Genomic DNA, 19,655 nt, shown 5'->3' on the forward strand with positions numbered 1-19,655 from the left:
TCCTCTCAGTATGAGCCAGCTGGTGTGGAGTGCAGTCACTGATGTGACTGCTCTCCAAATCATCCAGAACTTCGTGGGACAGACATGGATTATTGTTCTCGTCGGACAGGTGAAGAATATGGTGGTTTATTAATTTGTTTATTTTATTTTCTGTCTTTTACAGGTGACATGGGCATCAATGGATTAGGCGTAATGGTCAGTATAACTTTGCTTTTTAATTTTAATTTCAAATAAATTAGTCAATGTATTTCAATTAAAGGACTTTACAGTATTCTGGCAGAGGTTTTTTTTACATTTTAAATATGGGGTTAGTAATGGGGGTGTCTTATAGACACCTCTCCATTACTAACACCTGGGCATGATGTCAGCCGACATTACAAAGCTGACATCAACCCCAACCCTCTTACCCCACTTGCCACCACCACAGGGCAAGTCGTAAGAGTGAAGCTAAGCGCCAGGTTGGCGCATCTTATGGATGCACCATTTCTGGGGTGGATGAGAGCTAATGTTTTTAGTCTGGGAGAGGGCCAATCCCCATGGCCCTTTCCCAGGCTATTAATATCGCTGCTACCATCAACTGCAGGCATACACGGGCTGATGAGAGTAGTACTCTAATCAGCGTGAGCCTGTGACAGCTCGCTGTCATCTGACAGCTGTCATCTGAACCACAGCTAACCGCCGATCAGAGTCGCTGCTGTTTCTCGCACTGTCACACAGATGACAGCGTGGGAAACAGCCAAGGTTCAGGGGTGCTGAACCTAAACAGTAACACAGACTTCCTGGAGAAGTCCATGTTTGGGGTCCATGCACGGACACTAGGTGTTTGGTATGGACCTGAAATTTACTGTTCGGGTTCACCCATTACTAGTTGGGACAGTGTTCTTGGGGTTGTACTCATCCTTCTTCTTCCTCCTAACGCGTCGAGTAGAATCGATGCCAAAAGTTCTATTTTGGTCTCATCTGACCATATGACCTTCTCCCATGCCTCCTCTGGATCATCCAGATGGTCATTGGTGAACTTCAAACAGACCGGGACATGTGCTGGCATAAGCAGGGGAACCTTTCTTCCCCTGCAGGAATTTAATCCATGACAGAATATTGTGTTAGTAAAGGTAATGTTTGAGACTGTGTTCCCAGCTCTCTTCAATTCATTAAACAGGTCCTCCCGTGTAGTTCTGGGCTGATTTCTGACCTTTCTCAGAATCATTCTTACCCCGTGAAGCGAGATCTTGCATGGAGTCCGAGACCGAATAAGATTGACAGTTGTTGTGTATTTTTGGCATTTTTTAATAATTGTGCCAACAGTTGTTGCTTCTCACCAAGCTGCTTGCCTATTGTTCTATAGTCCATCCCAGTCTTGTGCAGGGCTACAATTTTGTCCCTGGTGTCCTTAGACAGCTCTATGGTCTTGGCCATGGTGAAGAGGTTGGAGTGTGGTTGAGTGTGTGAACAGGTGTCTTTTATACAAATAGAGGCTGGCGGGCACCACTACAAGGGATCACCCATCACATGCCAAATGTACATATACGTGAAAAGCTAAGAAGAAGGAAGCATGTACACAATGGGGATCACCATTACAAAAGTCATATAAATATAATAAATTTTATTAGAAAATCTAAACACACACCACTACAAAGAAAATTTAAAAACACATAAAATAACCATAAAAATGGTAAGTACAACGGCCCATAATAGGGTCAAAACCCTGGTTCAAAACACCCCCACATATAATTATATATTAAACCTCAATGTAATGCACTGAACATATGAAATAATACGCAGCTAAAATAAGATATATTGCGAATAGCAGACCTGTATTTGCACCTAGGTATAAAACATATCCATTCAGATGCGCTCAAACAACAATGTTACTAGAGCAAAGATGGTGCATAATGAAATAGACAAGCCTATACTTACACCTAAACTGAGAACATGTCCGTTCAGATGTGCCCATACAACAAAATGGCCAAAGCAAAAATAGTGCATTAAGTAGATGTAAATGCCTGAGCCCTATGTGGAACGACGGGCATCAAAGAAATGCATGCTGTGGGGCAAGCAGAGGGGGTGAAGAGCCAGGGCACAAAACGCCCAAGGTGTCTTTTATACAGGTAACGCGTTCAAACAGGTGCAATAAATACAGGTAATGAGTGCAGAGTAGGGGAACTTAAAGAAAAACTAACGAGTGTAATGCAACTGTGGAGCAGTTAAGCTCAGCCACCACCAGGGGATGCTGTTACAAGAAAAAGGGTCACACTTACTGTGTAGCACTTTGGTGCAGAAGTGCAGGCCGCCACAGGAGGTGGCACAGTAGTCAGACAGGCCAAAGTCAGCAACAGAGAAATGAAGTACCAGAGGTCACAGCAAAGCACGAGGTCAGAGACGAGCCGAAAGTCACAGCCAGATGGGAGCGCGGTATCCAAAGAGTGAGACGGAAAGAGGAGTCAAGGTACGAGCCAGAGGGTCAAAAGCCAGTCGGGGAACACAGTACCAGAGACAGAAAAACTGAAGGCGGAGTTCAGAGTTCAAGCCGAGTCATACACTGTAGGGAAATCACCAAATATACAATGAGTCAGGGATATGGAACAGGTCAGGCACACACACACACGGGAAGTCAGAGGCAGCAGGCTCACTAGGGTATACGGATTATTATTATTACTATTATTATTATTATTATTTATTGTTATAGCGCCATTTGTTCCATGGCGCTTTACATGTGAGGAGGGGTATACATAATAAAAACAAGTACAATAATCTTAAACAATACAAGTCATAACTGGTACAGGAGGCGAGAGGACCCTGCCCGCGAAGGCTCACAATCTACAAGGGATGGGTGAGAATACAGTAGATGAGGATAGAGCTGGTCATGCAGCGGTTTGGTTATCGGTGGTTACTGCAGGTTGTAGGCTTGTCGGAAGAGATGGGTCTTCAGGCTCTTTTTGAAGGTTTCGATGGTAGGCGAGATTCTGATGTGTTGTGGTTCCAGAGTAGGGGTGATACGCGAGAGAAATCTTGTATACGATTGTGGGAAGAGGAGATAAGAGGGGAGTAGAGAAGGAGATCTTGTGAGGATCGGAGGTTGCGTGTACAGTAGGTAAGTACCGGGAGACGAGGTCACAGATGTATGGAGGAGACAGGTTGTGGATGGCTTTGTACATCATGGTTAGGGTTTTGTAGTGGAGACTCTGGGCAATGGGGAGCCAGTGAAGGGATTCACAGAGGGCAGAGGCCGGGGAATAGCGGGGGAACAGGTGGATTAGTCGGGCAGCAGAGTTTAGAATAGATTGGAGGGGTGCGAGAGTGTTAGAGGGGAGGCCACAGAGCAGGAGGTTGCAGAAGTCAAGGCGGGAGATGATGAGGGCATGGACTAGGGTTTTTGCAGATTCTTGGTTGAGGAATGTACGGATTCGTGAAATATTTTTGAGTTGAAGTCGGCAGGAAGTGGAAAGGGCTTGGATATGTGGTTTGAAGGAGAGATCAGCGTCAAGGATTACCCCGAGGCAGCGAGCTTGTGGGACTGGGGAGAGTGGGCAGCCATGTACTGTAATGGATAGGTTCGTTGGGGGGGTCGCGTGAGATGGGGGAAAGATGATGAATTCTGTTTTGTCCATGTTAAGTTTCAGAAATCTAGTGGAGAAGAAGGATGAAATAGTGGACAGACATTGAGGGATTCTGGTTAGTAGGGAGGTGATATCTGGTCCAGAGATGTAGATCTGTGTGTCAACAGCATAGAGGTGATACTGAAAGCCATGAGATTCTATGAGCTGTCCCAGGCCAAAGGTGTAAATGGAGAAGAGCAGGGGCCCAAGGACTGAACCTTGTGGGACTCCGACAGATAGGGGGCGAGGTGAGGAGGTGGTGTGTGAGTGAAAGACGCTGAAGGTCCGGTCTGTTAGGTATGATGAGACCCAGGATAGGCCCAAGTCTGTGATGCCAAGGGATGAGAGGGTCTGTAATAATAGGGAATGGTCCACTGTGTCAAATGCAGCCGACAGGTCGAGGAGGAGGAGGACAGAGTAGTGTCGCTTGCTCTTAGCGGTTAAGAGGTCATTGGTGACCTTAGTTAGGGCAGTTTCAGTGGAATGGTGTGACCGGAAGCCAGATTGTAAGCGGTCAAAGAGGGAGCAAGAAGAGAGATGGGAGGACAGTTCAAGGTAGACGTGTTGTTCCAGTAGTTTGGAGGCATAAGGGAGAAGTGATATAGGGCGATAGCTAGATACAGAGGATGGGTCAAGAGATGGCTTTTTGAGGATAGGTGTGATGGAGGCATGGTTAAAGCTTGAGGGGAAAACACCAGTTGTTAGTGATAGGTTGAAGAGATGGGTTAGGGTTGGGATGAAGACTGTGGTGAGGTTTGGGATGAAGTGGGATGGGAGCAGGTCAAGTGCACAGGTGGTGAGATGCGATTTTGAGAGTAGAGTGGAGAGTTGATCTTCTGTAATGGTGAAGTTGGTTTTGAAGGTGGAGGGCTGGGAAGTCTGGAGGAGGAAGTCGGATCAGCTGCTCTAGCCAAGGACCAGAACTATCACTGACAAAGGCTTCCAGAAATTGCACCAATAAATAGCCACCCAAGAACCAAAGAGAGGCAGGAAAGGTTAACCCCTCCATGACCAGGCCGAGGAAAGAGAAGCAAGAAGCAAATCCCGACCTGGATCATGACAACGGGTCTGTGAGAGCCCGAATTCTTGCTGTATGGTAGGTGATCAAATACTTATTTCATGCAACAAAATGCAAATTAATTCTGTGAAATTCATACAATGTGATTTTCATGATTTGTGTTTAGATTCTATTAGTGATGAGCGAGTGTGCTTGTTACTCGAGTTTTCCGAGCATGCTCGAGTGTTCTCTAAGTATTTTGGGCTTGCTTGTAGATTATGTTTGTGTCCCCGCAGCTGCATGATTTGTGGCTGTTAGACAACCTGAACACATGCAGGCATTGCCTGTTTGTTAGGGAATCCCCACATGTATTCAGGCAGTCTAGCAACCACAAATCATGCAGCTGCGAGGGACACAAACATAATCTAAGAGCACGTCCAAGATACTCCAAGAACACCTGAGCATGCTCGAAAAACTCTAGTAACGAGCACAATCGCTCATCACTAGAGTCTATATCTCACTATTGAAGTGTACCTATGATAAAAATTACAGACCTGTCCATTCTTTGTAGGTGGGAAAACTTTCAAAATTGGCAGTGTATAAAATACTTATTTTCCCCACTGTATATGCGGAGACCAATGAGCGTTCTAAAGTGTATAGATACCTTAAAGGAGATGTCCAGTGAAAACAAGTTATCACCTCTTATACAGATAGGTGATAAATTATTATTGAATGTGTGTCGCACTGCTGGGATCGCACAGTATTTGTTAGCAGTATCCTAATGATGTGTAACACCATACTATTATCCACATCAAACAGAAATCCGCAGACTATGGACATCACCTTTTATCTGACTCTGCTGTAGATTTACTAGACTTCTGGATACAGAACTGTGTAGAGTCAAAGGCCAACAAGAGTGACTGATGAATATACAGCTCTGCATAGTCGGCTATTGCCTCAATGAGAAAATTGCCATGCTTCATAGCTCCTGGTGACAGCCGAGCTTTCCTTAAGAGCAGGTCAAACACTGCAACATGGACATTACCCCTTGATATTAGCATTCTGCTGCATTATTCATCTTTGTCCAATTTACTGATTGTTGCATCAGTTTGTGCCAGAAATGATGAGAAGATTTACTCCGCTGTTTTATTTTCGTTGCAAGGTCTGAACATAGAGTTTAACTAATCGACTTCCTCTAAGTCACCGAAGTACATGCTGGATCTGTGACCAGGGGACCATAAATGTCCCAGAAAAGAGAGAAAATAGGGTCGGAAACTGTATCTGGGATTGCCAAGGGGGTAATTGAATGTCATGCATGGTAGGTTTGTATAATAGTTTGGGGTAGTGAAGTAACAAACCTAAGTATTTTGCAACAAACTTTTGTTCAACTAACTTCTCCTTTATATATGATAGTTATCCTGTAGTCTAAAATGCCAGAGCTTGGCTACCACTTACTCCAATGAAATGAGTTTTTCCCTGTCGCTGATTTTCAGTTGTCTCTGAGCTAGCAAGTGAAAGACTCTTTACTATGATGTCTTCCACACACAGCAAAAACATATGTAAGAGGCTGGAAAAGGGTAGTAGTCGTGGCCAGACACTCTGATTTGTCGGTGCCCTGGTGTCCCATTATTTGCGAACTCTGGCCACCTTTCTGTATACCTGGGCCTCTTCTCTCAGCGTCTTCAGGGTCGCCTCTGTCCCGCTGTAGGCGTTCATCAGTTGGTCTTGTAAAGATGGAGACACACTCTTGTTCAATATTCAAACAAATGACTTTACTTTTCCTCAGCACATTTATAGTCTTTACAGCATCATCAATGGAATCAAGGTTGCACACGCCTGTTTCTTTCCCTCTGCTTTCCTTCTCCTCACAGTGCACGTACCTGGGACAGACCACATCACACAGTTCCTCCAAGTCCTCCCAATGGTCAGTCCTTCCCTGAGCTGTTTTGCCCAAGTCAAAGGAATTACTGTGTCCGTGGCTAACTGATACTTGGCGGGTGACTTGCCCTGCGGTACTGTACTTCGTGGGTACTCAACGTACTCCAGTTCCACGCTCACTATGTCTGGGAATTTACTCAGCGACCATTTTGCCCTGGTGCTGAGGACATTCGCCCAGGCCATAAGCTGCCACATACTGGGCTAACTGTGCCCCTGTCCAATCACTAATTCTGTCTTGTCTCTCTCACTGCTGTATTTGCTTCCACTGTTCCTGCTCAATGCTGAGGATGGCTGGGCTTCTTGGAAAACGTTGCTGGGTTGTTGCTTTGTTGTCCCAGGGCAATTAAGCCCATATGGACTGGCTGGGTGCCTCGACCCTTCTGAACTCAATGAGGAAGTTCCCCCTCTCTACACGGCAACTGACCCCTCCTATGTTAACTATCTACTTTCCTATAAACTGTTAGGCTATCTTAAGTACACTTAATGTGCCCCCATCTAGTGGCCAAATACTAATACTACACTTTCCCTAGAAAATATACTTGACATTAGGCACTTAGCAGAACAAGCAAACAACAAACACTGAGCAAAAATGGCAATACACATAGTAGTGTAGCAGTGCCATTACATGAATGTGGTAATACACTGATTCGTGTAGCAATACCAACATATGTCAATCCTATATACATACACCAATAACTAGTGGTACCGGGACGAGGGAGAACATTGCAGAGGTATAAACACATTTTTCATACCTCCTACACATACATAAGGAAATCTTGCTCTTCTTTCCCTGTCTTGCACTTTTTCAGAACAGCAGTATGGAGGGCATTATGCATGAGTAGTGTAGTTGTGATTCCAGCTCTGGGGTAAGATTAACACTTACTAGAAAGCATCAATACTCTGTCTCTCTATCTCTCTCACACTGCTCATTCTCCTTCATAGACTTTAACAGGCAGCTGTGATCTGATTCCTCAGTGACTCAGATGTTCATCTTGTTCTGAGCAAAATTAACTTTAGTTTTTCAGGCTGAATGATGAGTTCGGGAAGCAATGAAAGTAGACGTGTCTTGTAATTTGAGAAAAAAGAAATGTTCCTCAATAAGTTATATTCACTTCTATTTTTATGCAAAGTTTGAAACTGGATAAAATAATCATAAAATTACATTGTGATAGTGCAAGGTTTCTGCTTTAATATTCACTTTGATGTTATCATTAGGTCGTGGTGACTCGATTGGCTGCATTATTTTGTGTGGTATATTGGCCCAGCCTTTTAAAATGTCATAACCTACAAAATATACTCCTCTCCTTGTGGGATACCGATGTACGTTAAACTTTCTGTGGGCAAATCTGCTGAGTTCCTGAAGATAAGATTTCAATTTGTCTGAATGAATATGATATTTAATCAACTTTCATGAGGGATTTCAAAATTAGTCAGGCTGTAATGAACTATGAAATTCTGATTAATGTGGTTTGGGTGCTTGATGAGAAGCAGCATGTTCACTAGCATATTTTGTTGATGATGTTTTTATGTATGTTTCTTTCTCGCTCGCTCTGCATTGAGGAAAAAGTAGTTGGCAAACTACATTTCTCTTCCTTATGGAAGGGGGTGCTGGACAACGAAAAGGGTGCCACAGGTCATCATCTAACAATATCACTGGCGTATACGGTTATTATGTGATATTTGGGACTGCTGTGCCCTTTGTGGTAGTTCAGCACACTCAGCGGTACATGGAGGGAGACAACAGGAACACTGTCTTTTTAAATCCCCTGTTGGTTTGTTAGAGAGACGGCATAAACTAACATGAAGGGAAAAATAAATACAGATTAGTGGAAAAAAAAAAAAATGTTCCAGCTCCAAATGAATAAAATAAAAAACTTTAATGAAAACATTAAAAACACAATAGAACAATGCTCCATGCAGACAACACCATAACCCTACTTATATGTGAACACGTGGAAGGGCACCTCACCACCTCAACGGCGTCCTCCCGACTTCCACGTGTTCACATATAAGTATTTCCATTATACCGTCATACAGATAATCACCTTGATAAAGGCCCCACAGGCCGAAACGTTGGTGTACTATATGACTGGTTACAGTTTGTTATAAAAATAAATTTTTTGGCATCAACCCTTAGTAGTTCTCAGATTACTCTATATTATGGTATTATTTTTCTGAGAACTCTCTCTACATTTTGGACTGCGATCCCCTTGATCGATTATTATCACACAGGTCCTGTCAGCACACAGTAGTGCTGGCTCTGCAGGTGGAGATAAGGTGGACAACCTCCCACCCGCTCTATGGATGTCCACATAATACCAGTCCATTATGCAACTTAGCTCAATCCTAACAGCACGTAGTGTGCTGGAAGAAAATACTCTTTTGTCACATCACTGACACCATTAAGCGCAGTGACACATATCTCCCCTCCAGTACTTTACCGGTGACTTTGTCACACCTTAGTTCCCTCTCAATATGCCATGTAAACATAAAGTACTGCCACCAAGATATTGGTGCAACTTGCCGTTCATACAGCATCTGAGCCCAGTCCATCAGCTGCATATATTGTACTGCTTAAAACATGGCCTTATAGGATGCCTGATGGTGCAGAAATATTGCATTTTATTAAATGAGTGGCCAGACTTGTACAGGGTTCATTCCCATGGTGGAACTAAAAATAAGTAGCAAAACATTAAGAAAACCTATAAAAATTTAGTATTGTCATAATTGCACAGATCAAATGAATAAAATTAAAATGTAATTTTTCCACACACCACTAAAGAGTTGGTTATTCCCTCATTCATTCAGAGTTATTAACTCCACCGATAACTTGCTAATCGGTGGGTGTTTGACCGCTGGGACCCCACTAATCTTGGGAATGATGCTCTGCAAAGCCCGGTCTGAAAGGGGTAATGTTCTGGGCATGTGAATCACCGTTTATTCTCTATAGTACTGCTGGGAAAAGCCCAGTGCTGTACTTAGACCCCCAACGATCAGCAAGTTATCACCCATGCTATGGATAAGTGATAGATTATTACGATGGGAATAACCCTTTAAAATAAAACTAACATAATAATTGATGTTTTGGTTTTTTTTTACACTCTCGCCTCTAAAAATAAAGTTAAAAGGGTATTCCAGTTTGTGCTGTCTCGGTACGGCAGCCAGACACGGTTAGGATTAGGGTGCTTGCCTGTTTCTGTAGCCCCCCCTAGACTAATGGACCGCACGTTAGGAACAATAAGGCTTTAAATGCCTTAAATGGTATCTTGGATGTTTGAGTCATTTTGTATAGGACATAAGGACCACAATTTTGTTAAACATCATTTTATTTCCAATCATCCCATAACAATTGTTTCAGGTTGGTCGTTCTGTTCAGTTGCCCATACCTTGCAGCGTTTATTCCCGAGGTACTAGTAATAACCCTTTTCTCACAAGCAATGGTTTGGCCATTAGCTCTCAAAGATGTGTGAGTAACTTTAAAACCAAGCCAGTGCCATATCTTACAGTTAAAACACAAACACTTCCTAGTGAACAAAGCCACATAATACCACAGTGGATCCCAATAACCATTAAAGGGTCCCTGTGTATGCAGTACAGACTACCGCCCTTGTTGAGGCGACCATTCTAAACACCACAGGGGAAAACCTGAAACTGACACCAGAATCTGCTCTCTTGAACCTCCCCATTTGTCCTAACCTACCTCGTCGCATCTCCACATTAGTCTACAACATCATAGCGGCTGCTAAACTACTGGTGCCGTTACTCTGGAAATCAACAAAAATCCCCTCACTCTCACAACTATTAGCCAAAATTGACCAACTTTATAGAATGGCTGAATTAGCAGCCTCCGTGAACCACACGACCTTATCGTTTAAAGAAACATGGAACCCTTGGGTTCTCTATAAGTCCAACAACCATCTGATACTTGAAGACTCACATTAAACAAAATCAACTGCAAAATAAGGTGCTCCCCTCCCCATCTGCTTTCCTGAACCCTGACCCCTCCCTCTCTATCCTCTCTTCTTCTCTCTATTCTATACCTTTAAATAGAAATTAGACTGATTTCAAAAAATGATTGATTGCAGGATATATTACCTATCGTTTAGTTTACAACTGAATTTCTATACCCTTCAATTGATTTCTGCTTGTTGTTCATACATTATATTTGTCTTACCTTTATACACTTCGAGTAACTTCATAGCTTTATACTTGTTTTAAAAGCTCTTGCCCGAAGACTCGTTACTGATGTTCTGTTAATTATTTCTTTTATTTCACATATGTTTGTATATTTGCTCTTTTATAAAAATCAATAAAAAGAACATTGAAAAGAAAAGTACAGACTACCGCCCCTATCATCAAACAATATATATCAGAATCAACACAACACAATGATTACAGGGTCAAACGAAAGTATATAGAAAAAAATCATAATTTATTAGTTAAAATGACCACACATAAGGTCACACAACAATACAATATAAGAAAACCATATGAGAGAAATATGCAAAGAATAAAAAATGCATTGTGGGATGTTACAAATGTATGGACACACCGGGACACCGGGAAGTGATTGAGGCTAGAAAAACTATAACCTCACATATGGGCAGGGTATATTAAAACCATATAAACCCCTATATAAAGGGTAGAAGGTTATCCACTATTACTGCCCAGCTTTGCCTATGCTAAAAGTCATAGTGACTCACCTCAGCATATTGCTGGTTTTCAGGTGACCGCCTCGCTATCCTAACAGAGCCACAATTACCTGTAGATCGGCGACACCCGGCACCACCACTCCCAATGACCCGGTCTGTCCGCCCCGATGCGCGTTTCGGACCTTCCTTCTTCCAAGGGGGCCTGCTATCCCATATCGTGTCCCACCTTATATACCCGCGCTGCCAAAATGCCGGCCAGCCAAGCGTGGCTGAAAACCGGAAGTTGCGGACCCGACCGGAAGTGACGCGCGCATCTCCCCAGCAACCGCGACACCGGATAGCGTCGGCGTCATGTGATGGCAGGTCCTAACAGGACACCGCCCACCACCAGAGACGTCGAAAGCTGTCCAGAGGCGCAGAGCCAGAGAGACAGGCGCTGATGTAAAAGACCTGCATTTATTTGCGCGCTCTTTAATTTTTAAAAAATATTTTTTTGATGGTAAAATTGTCAAATTGTTTCCAACAGAGGAAGAACAAATAGCGCTACGCACCTTAGAGGAGCTGGCTATTGAACATAACACTCCAGAGGGAGGTAAGGTGCCATCGACAATTCACCCTAAATCCAAGAAATTTCCTCCCCTGACATCGTGTCTGAATGTGGATCTCTTTGTCCAAATTGTAACTAAGGAGTTTAGAGAGATTCCACGGTATATTCACTGTGACAACCTGTCCAAGGGGGAGAGGGAGCATCTGCGCGTCCTTCAGGAGTTACCGGATGTAGAATTTAAACCGGCGGACAAGGGGGGTAACATTGTGGTATGGCCTAAGGTGCTCTATGAGAAAGAGGCCTTTCGCCAATTACACAATACCACATGTTACGAAAAACTTACGTTTAACCCCTTGTCCGCCTATTCTGCACCATTAATATCTATCATCAATAATGCTAGGGAGGTGGGGACAATTACTAAGGAGTTGGCAGCAGCACTTGTGGTGACGGAGCCGACGGTCCCCACCTTCTACTTGTTACCCAAAATCCACAAGGACGCGCGGACGCATCCCGGTCGCCCCATTGTGTCAGGTAGGGGAGGATTCTTAGAAAACATTAATAAATGGATTGACTCAAAGTTACAACCGTTGGTCGAGGGCTTACCATCACTTCTGAAGGACACTGGTGATTTGCTTAGACAGGTGGTCGGTATATGTCTGGATGATGATATGATGCTGGTTACGGGGGACATTGAGTCCCTATATACCAGCATCAGACATGATGATGGATTAAGGGCGGCTGCATTCTATTTGGGGACATCAAATCTACCAAAGGACATTATTGACCTAGTGATTCAGTTGCTTGGCTTTATGTTGACGCACAATTTTTTTGTTTTTAAGGGGTCCTTCTTCCTACAGCTCCAAGGAACAGCCATGGGGGCAGCCTTTGCCCCGGCGTATGCCAATCTGTTCCTGGGGCTGTGGGAGTGGGACCTCTCCCTGCCGGATCAGTCGTCGCCGATGTGCCGCATCCTCTCCTGGACGCGGTACATCAACGTCATATTATTGATCTGGCAGGGGTCTGAGGCGGATCTCAGGAACTTCATGGCATCACTTAATGATAACATGTTGAATATCTATTTTACTTTTAAATATGATGTTGATGCCGTGGAGTTACTGGACGTCACTCTTCGACGTGATATACACGGTGAGATACAGACGGATATCTTCTGTAAACCGACGGCCACAAACATGCTTTTGCATGCTACATCCTCCCATCCTGGCCACATGGTCCAATCAGTCCCCACCGGACAATTCCTGCGCCTTCGGAGGCTGTGTTCTACGGACGCGGACTTTTATAAACAAGCAGATGATCTCAGAGATCGGCTTGTTGAGCGCGGTTATAGAAATCGGAAAATAAAGAAGGCGTTTAATAGAGCAAGGTTTTCCACTCGGCACACATTGCTCTATGAAACAAAAAGGGACAAAAGTAAGGATGAGGTGGTGCGTTTTGTTACCAATTTTCACTCTCATTTCCCCCATATGAGAAGGGCACTGGAGAGGTCCTGGCACATCCTGAAAGCGGATCCGTTAATCTCTAGGTTTCTCCCCGAGAGGGCATCCGTCACAGCAAGACGATCCAAAAATTTACGTGACCATTTGGTCCATAGTCATTACGTGAGTGAGAAAACTACCACTTTTCTGGATAAAATGGCGGGGAAATATGGATGTGCTCCCTGTGGCCATTGTGTGGCGTGCTCCAGTATTGATAAATGTAACACATTTTGGAATGCCGAGGGCTCCCGTCAGTTCAATATCCGTAAATGGATTACGTGTACTGACAAAAATATAATATATTATGCCATATGCCCGTGCAATAAAATCTATGTGGGTATGACTACACGGCAATTCAAAATACGGGTTAGGGAGCACGTACGCGGTATTATGGCAGCAGTTACGGAATCGGACGCATCCATGTTAAAAACTCTTCCCCGCCATTTTAGGGATTGTCATAACTGTGACGGTGCCCTCCTAAGATTTCGTGGGATTGATAAGATTGATGCCGGTATCCGGGGTGGGGGAATTTCCAAACGTTTGGCCCAATTAGAGTCCAGATGGATTTGGACCTTGAACACGGTCCATCCATCTGGACTCAATGAAAATATTAGTTTTGCTCCATTTCTACGATAGTCTATCCCCGAATTATCATCGATCGGTTCATCTATTGGTGCCGGTGGCCCTGTGGCTGTTGCAATTGTTACTCTGCGTTTTGTTTTTAATTGTTGTTTCTTTTATATATATTTCTATTTTAGTTCCGGTGTGTCTCCTGTATGTTTGGATTTGACTAAATATCTGGTGTAAAGATACTGATGGACAAGTGACGGGGATTACAACAAGAAAGACATTATAAAATCAACGGATAATTTTCAATGTTACAATGTCCTATTGGCTTTGCACTTATTGTGTCATTGGTGATTCAGTCTTATAGTTATAATGTTTCACATTTTTTCATTTCATTTTTTTGTTTTTTGTGGTTTATTTGAGTGTCTATGTGTTCTCAGATTGTTTTCCAGTCAATATGTGTTATATCTGTATTTATGGTTCAATGGTTATGTAGTGGGAGTTTATTAGTGTCTGCACTAGGCACTTGCATCTATTGCCGTGCGGCCTGATAAGTTGCACTCCTGTACCTGTACGCGCCTGTCTCTCTGGCTTTGCACCTCTGGACGGCTTTCAGCGTCTCTGGTGGTGGGCGGTGTCCTGTTAGGACCTGCCATCACATGACGCCGACGCCGTCCGGCGTCGCGGTTGCTGGGGAGATGCGCGCGTCACTTCCGGTCAGGTCCGCAACTTCCGGTTTTCGGCCACGCTTGGCTGGCCGGCATTTTGGCAGCACGGGTATATAAGGTGGGACACGATATGGGATAGCAGGCCCCCTTGGAAGAAGGAAGGTCCGAAACACGCGTCGGGTCATTGGGAGTTGTGGTGCCGGGTGTCGCCGATCTACAGGTAATTGTGGCTCTGTTAGGATAGCGAGGCAGTCACCTGAAAACCAGCAATATGCTGAGGTGAGTCACTATGACTTTTAGCATAGGCAAAGCTGGGCAGTAATAGTGGATAACCTTCTACCCTTTATATAGGGGTTTATATGGTTTTAATATACCCTGCCCATATGTGAGGTTATAGTTTTTCTAGCCTCAATCACTTCCCAGTGTCCCGGTGTGTCCATACATTTGTAACATCCCACAATGCATTTTTTATTCTTTGCATATTTCTCTCATATGTTTTTCTTATATTGTATTGTTGTGTGACCTTATGTGTGGTCATTTTAACTAATAAATTATGAATTTTTCTATATACTTTCGTTTGACCCTGTAATCATTGTGTTGTGTTGATTATGACAATTAAAATACATGCATTATTGAATAGACTTAATAGACTTGATGAGGTTGGTGTACTTACTATGAAAATATGTGCTAGAATGCCTGAGTTTTCCTTTGTGAAAATTTCCCTGCCCTACATTAAAATGATGAATTATTAGATTCATGAGATACCCATTTTAGTTTCATGATTATACAGCCATTTCAAATACAAAGAAAAGGAGAAAGCGCTCCCTGTGAAGAAAGCCCAGGACAGACCGATGGGAGAGGGAGAGATGCTGCACTCACCTCTGATGGTTGTGCAAACCAGGCACGTGGCTGAGAATGAATATTGATTAACGATGATCCTGGTGCACCCTCATCTGCTCCTAGCATCTAACTCAGGAGTCATGTTGTAGAGGAAAGAGTGGGAGTGGTGGATGCGGATATCCTAACTCAGAGCTTGGCGCCAAAAGGATATCTACCGCCCACCACTCCCACTCTCTTTTCTGCAGCCATTTCAAAGTAATTACACCAGCCTCATCAGCCCTAAAAGATCGGCTTAATAATATCTGCAGCAGCTTCAACCATACCTATTCACACATCATTATTCCAGAAGTCCGTGAACTCACACAGCAACTAGACCAGATATTGAAACATTCACAGACCTGCGAAATTTTATCTTTTTGAAGCTTAAAGGGGTGGTTTCACGTTATTAAATAATTACGATCGCTTGCAAAAAGTAGTAGTTTCTGAACTTTTTTCACGTATTAAAAATTCTCTTCATTACCAAGAGCAGAGGGATTTTTATTTCTATTGATTACAGCTCATTGGCTATTTAAGCGGTCAGACGACAATTTCAAAAGGGCCAATTACCTAGACAAGGAGTGTACACCGCTTGCAGGTTCTATGCCTTGGTGCCTCCAAGCACCTCTCTAAAGCAGACCCGGTCGTTGTATCGGACCAATATCTGGTTTGGTTGCTTCATTCGATTTCCAACCTTCTGTGGAATTTAAGATATCAGTGTGAGTGAGACAAACCGAGCCGACCGTATGACAAGGACTGGATGGGCACTTACCGAGGTACTGCTTAGATGCCACATGTAGTTTGTAGACCATTATATATTGGTGCATGCACAGTATTCTGAAACTCATTATCTTAAAAAATATGTTCATATTGGCTTATTGTTCTGTGTTAAACTCACGTTAGGCTTTTATTTAGACTGATTTTGGGCCTTCCCAGGTATCAGATCACTCTCAGAAATGTTTTTGTCTTATATGTAGTGTGTAATACTGAACTATCATGATCAAGTTGAATGCTGTAATGTGTCTAATTTTTACCCCTCTGCCGGGTTTTCAGTTTGCATTGTAAACACATTAATCCCCGTTAAAACAAAACTAAAAGATCTTTCTTGTACTTAGACAAATCTTGACCCTATAGGCTCAGTTTAAAGATATAACCCAGAATCCCGTAAACTACCGTTAATTAGATTTTGTTCTTTGCAAATCAGTAATCCATGATAGAAATTGCTTTTTGTATGTGATTCAGCTAATGTATTTCCTAAACATAGCTACTCCTGAAATGAGACGGTATTAAAAGATGGGATCAGGACCATTTCGTTTTAATCGTGTCATGTTCATAATGCGTACATCTTCAAAATCCTCCGTCACCGCGAGATTTGCATCGGTTTCACATTAGTTTCTTAACACTAATCCCATTGTTACAGAGATTTATTATCTCCTGGCTTAGTGTTCTATCACTTGAAATTATTTTGAGGATTTCATTTAGGAAATGTAACTGAACGACAGCATTTAAATCATTATCAGCAATTAATTGGAAAGTACACACCGCTATCTACAAACAGAATTAAGTAGAAAAAAAATAACACCTTTAGGTCATTCTAGATGCAAGAAGTGATAAGAATATGAATGTTTCCCAGAAAGTGAGCATGAGCTAGAGAGAGAAAAAATAGTGGCTCAGTTTTAACATTGCACTATCACATAAAATCTGTATTTTTAAGAATATCCGATCGTTCTTTTTGTCAAGTTGTCTCATTTCTAGCATTAGTAATATTACTAGATATAGAGAGTATACACAAAAAGAACTCAGAAATTCCGCTCTTTAGAGCTTCATCTCCCTTGACCATATTCATGTCTCTTGAGAAATATGTCAAGAATTTTTCCACATGTGTCCCCCTCCCCTCCTGATTGTCACAGCCTTTTTTTCTGGCTGTAAGACAACTGATTGCAGCAGGCGGCATTCACCACTGTTCTGTTGGGATCAATAAGCCCCACACTCTAAATATAGAGAGTATACACAACAATCTTAACAATTCCCCTGTTTACATCTTCCCCACCCTTGATCATAGTCATGTCCCCTGTGAGAAATAAATAATCTTTCTACATGTGCCACCTTTCCCTCCTTATTCTCATGACCCTTTGTCTGGCTGTAGGATAACTGATTGCTGTAGGTGCTCTTTCTCCACCGCTCTATCGGGAACAGTCACAAGCCTTTGCAGTCTTATGTCACCTGGAAAAAAAGGCAGCAGGAATGAATTAACATGTGTTCTTTGTACCTAGAGGCTTTTCTTTTGTTAACATTTGTTTCTAAGTTCAGATATACTAAAATGATAGGATACACACAAGTATGAACGGAAGGAAAAATGGAATATATTGTCATTTGTAGTGATGAGCGAATATACTCATTACTCGAGATTTCCCGAGCATGCTCATGTGTCCTCCGAGTATTTTTTAGTGCTCGGAGATTTAGTTTTCATCACTGCAGCTGAATGATTTACATCTGTTAGCCAGCATAAGTACATGTGGGGGTTACCTGGTTGCTAGGGACTCCCCACATGTAATCAAGCTGGCTAACAGATGTAAATCATTCAACTGCAGTGATGAAAACTAAATCTCCGAGCACTAAAAAATACACTGAGGACACCCGAGCATGCTCGGGAAACCTCGAGTAACGAATATATTCGCTCACCAATAGTCATCTGTATTGTCTGTATTATTATTTTTATATATGTCCTAGCGTTGTGTTGCGCATGCTCAAAAACAGGCGTCATCCTTACGATAAGAAACAAGATGCGCATGTCCGGAAATAGATGCTTTCAACCCGAAAGGGAGGCTTGGAAGACGAACTGGCGTGCGGCTCAGTGCACGCTTCGTGTCACAAGGTATTTACTGCAATAGAAGCAGCACATCATAGCGAGCAATAGACATTCCGGTGCCTTGTTCCAAAGGAAGTTTGAGTAATTACGGTAGCTACATTTTAAAAGGAAAGGCGGCACCTCTAGACACATCCACTTTTTGATCACTTGGTACGATTGCCACTTCGGCACGCTTTTATTCATTGTCCCCTGATGAGCCCTGATGGGAAAGGGCGAAACGCGTAGGGACGCTATATACAAGACTGGGACAAATGATCAGAAATGACCAGATAAGTAATTTACTATGGTGGATTAAGCATATTACTTTACTGCATGATGAAACATGACGTACACTAGATGAGACCAGATTGCTCGATATTTATTCATTTGGTCATTGAGCCCTGAGATGCTGGGATGATATGCCCTATGCTTTGAGATGTCTATATTAATCTGATACTTGGTTTCTTAGTGAGTGGACATTGTATGGTCCTGGTGGACCTACTCTATGTTTGTTGCTTATCATAGCCTCAAGTAGTCATGGTCACTGCAAAAATCATGCAGTTGGTCTCTATCTAGTACATCTAGCTTACCCAGATGTTTATCTGTTTACTGTGACCCTAATTTTCAGGGTTTCTGTTCTATTTACTGATATACCTAGCTTTCTGTGTACACTGGGTATTTTTGTGCCTATTTGTTTTTTTTGCTAGATAGTGATTGTATGCGTGTGGGGTTCAGGGTGTGGGTAGTTGACAGGGACATCCAGGGCCAGGAGGGATAGCCGACGAGGAGTGGGGGCGCCACATCGATTCTAGGGTGCCAACCTCCACTGATAGGAAGGGTCAGCCTATTAGGAGCCCCTAGGGGATTTTTTACAGGCATACCTTCCCTCCTAATTACTATTTTTTTTGCCCTGTACCCAGTGCCCTACCCAACCTGGGGTGTGGGTATTTTGTACTGTAAATTTGTAAATGTACTTTCAGTGATGGTTTACATCTTTTAATATAAATCTATTAAAAGTATTTTTTAAGGGTTTATTCATTTTTGGTTTTCCACATGTAATCAAACTGGCTAACAGATGTAAATCATTCAGCTGCAGTGATGAAAACTAAATCTCCAAGCACTAAAAAATACACTGAGGACACCCGAGCATGCTCGGGAAATCTCGAGTAACGAATATATTCGCTCATCACTAGTCATCTGTATTGTCTATATTATTATTTTTTTTATCGCTGCATGCATCCTACGAAAGCAGGGACAACATTGGTGGAACCTGACAAGCTCCATTATGGGTTACTGGAGGCCATTGTGTGACACTCGTGTCCATCATGCTATGACTTTCGATATAAATTGATGCCAAAGCACGACGGATAAAAGTGCACAGTAGCTATCACTCCCAAGTATGTGGAGAAATGTAGTGCATGCCTCAAGTGTGTTTTTCCCTGGCACCCAACCAAAGAATATTCTGCTTGCGTG

Source organism: Ranitomeya variabilis, chromosome 2 (assembly GCF_051348905.1).
Source record: "Ranitomeya variabilis isolate aRanVar5 chromosome 2, aRanVar5.hap1, whole genome shotgun sequence".
In the NCBI taxonomy this organism is placed as follows: Eukaryota; Metazoa; Chordata; class Amphibia; order Anura; family Dendrobatidae; genus Ranitomeya; species Ranitomeya variabilis.